The 2,551-nt window shown below is 41.2% G+C and overlaps 1 pseudogene; it reads left to right on the forward strand.

Moving 5' to 3' along the window:
• Positions 1 to 1,073: 1,073 nt before the first annotated feature.
• Positions 1,074 to 2,273, forward strand: LOC148570676 (uncharacterized; annotated as a pseudogene).
• Positions 2,274 to 2,551: the final 278 nt, after the last annotated feature.

A 2,551-nucleotide genomic window follows, 5' to 3' on the forward strand; every position in this document is an offset into this window, starting at 1 on the left:
AAACGCCACTACCATGGTGGCACCAAACGCCACATTCCAGTGTTTAGCACGAAGAGCTTAGGAATGCATGCTTCAATGTACGTGGCGCCAAACGCTACTCAGCTCAAGTTTGGTGCCAGTATGCTGAAAAAGAAGGGCTTCCATGTGAATCTGCACCAAATCTTTAAGAATTAATTTAATCTTTTATTTAGTTTTGAATTAAGAAAAGATATTTTAGGTTTTAGAAAATACATTTTATATTAATTAGGATTATATATAAAAGAAAAAGTTATCTTGGCCTAGAGTTTTCTTCTTCTCCCTTTCTATACTTTCTCATTTTTTCTCTGCGAGAGTTTTTCTGCACCATGAGCAACTAAACTCCCATTGTTAAGGTTAAGAGCTCTGTTTATTTGGATAGATTAATACTATTATTTTATTCTTCTGATTAATACATTGATTTACATTTAAAATCAGTTTTATTCCCCTGCCCTCTCTACTCGTGACTCCAGCCTCTTACCCCTTTCATTCCCCATATATTCCCCTTCCCCCCTAACCTACCCGTGACCCCCTTCTTCATACCTCACACCATTCCCTAAACAAACCCCTCCAACCCGTGACATACTACCCTCTCCCAATCTATATAAAGCCCCTCCCACTTCAACATACACACAACCCTTCACTAACATAAACCCTCTCAAATCCCTCTCTTCGAGCACCACACAGCCCATCCCCTTCCCTCGTCCCCAACCCTCTTCTATACAAAAATTCAAAGCCCTGCCCCACCCCCACTCCTCCTAACCCAGAACATATTCCGCACATCAACCCTGCATCGTAACCCCCCCCCCCTCATAGAGCACCTCATCCCTCACCACCCTCCTGCAAGACCCCAACATCCCCTCTTATTTTCTTTTTATTCTGTATTTATTCAGTAAAAAAAAGAGAAAAAAATATTTTAAATTTAATTTTTATTTCCTTATTTCAGATTCTTTACTTCTCTCGGTCTTCCTCTTTGTAATTTTCTAATTTTCTCGAGGACAAGCAAAAGTTTTAAGTTTGGTGCTGTCGCTTCACTTGTTATTTTTCTGTTCATTGTAATGGCACCAAAAATCATTGAGTCCTCAAAGAAGAGGAAAGGCAAAGAGCCAGCCACCAGTTCTTATAATGCACAAAGATTCCGCTCCAAGCTCCATGAGAAACACTTTTATGAGCATACTTACGAGAAAGCTGTAACTCCGGAAGTGGGATTTGCGCTCCAACTGAATGAATATCCAGAAATTCAATTTCAGATTCAGAGGAGAGGGTGACAATTTCTGTGCAACCCGCACACTGAGGTTGGACAACTGATGGTCCAAGAATTTTATGGCAATCTCTGGGTCACTTAAAAGGATGTTGATGGGGTCAATGGAAAGAACTATCAAAGCTTTGTGAGAGGAAAGGTCATTGATTTCAGTCCGAAAAGCATCCGACAGGCCCTCCATCAGCCACCTCCAGATCATGTATCTGCTTGCTACATTGAGAGGATGCATAGAGATCAGCAACTGGACCAAGTACTTGAAGAAATATGCATTCCGGGTTCTCAGTGGAGCATAGGTGCAGAGGGGAAGCTGAACCAATTGAAGAGCACTGATCTTCTACTTATGGCTAGGAGATGGTTAGACTTCATCCGAAGGTCTATCATGCCTATTAGCAACCGATCCGAATGCACTGTGGACCGGGATATCATGATTCACTGTATCATGAAAGGAGAAATAGTGGAGGTAGAGGACATTATTCCATAACAGATATAGAACATTGCCTCCAATCCTCTTAAGAAGACTAGGCTTGGTTTTCCACATCTGATTTACTGCCTGTCTGAAGCAGTAAAGGTAAAGGTGGATAATGACTTCTGCATAACTGTTGAGAGGCCAATTACTAAGAAGACCGTGGAGCATCTTAGGGAACATCACAGGGTCTCCAGAGAAGATCAAGTTGAGGAGAAAGCTCAACAGGACCATCCTCCATTACTTTAGGGACATTACTTCCCACCTCAGGGGTACCGGCAACAGCTTACTTTCTCTATTGAGCATATGAGAATCACACAAGATAGCCGCTGGCAGCAGTTCAATGATTCCATGGAGCAGATGAGGCTGACACAAGACAACCAATGGGAGTATCTTACCACCACCCTTGATCAAATGAGGGCCGCCCAAGATTCTCAGCGCCAGGAAATTTCGCAGCTGAGACAGGACTTTGGCCATCTTAGAAGACCATATTTACCACAGCCAGAGGAGAGAGATACCCACCATGAAGACTGAGGTGGCTTAGTTCCTTTTTCACTTCCTATTTTATTCTGCTATTATTATGTTATATTCCTATTTTCTGCTATTTTGTCTTAGTGTCTGCATGATCTTTGGTTATTTTAATTCCTAGGTTCTAGTTTAATTTTGCTATTTTTAAGTCTGTTATTTACTTTCAATTCTAAAAGGTTGTCTCATGTACCGCTAATGCCTAGGCATCTTAGGCTAGTTTCACAAGCCTTTTTTATTTGTTTTCATTTGGTTTCATGCACTTTTTTAAGCAATAAGTAAGTATT

This window comes from Arachis ipaensis, chromosome B3 (genome assembly GCF_059453495.1).
Source record: "Arachis ipaensis isolate K30076 ecotype BB chromosome B3, ASM5945349v1, whole genome shotgun sequence".
NCBI lineage: Eukaryota > Viridiplantae > Streptophyta > Magnoliopsida > Fabales > Fabaceae > Arachis > Arachis ipaensis.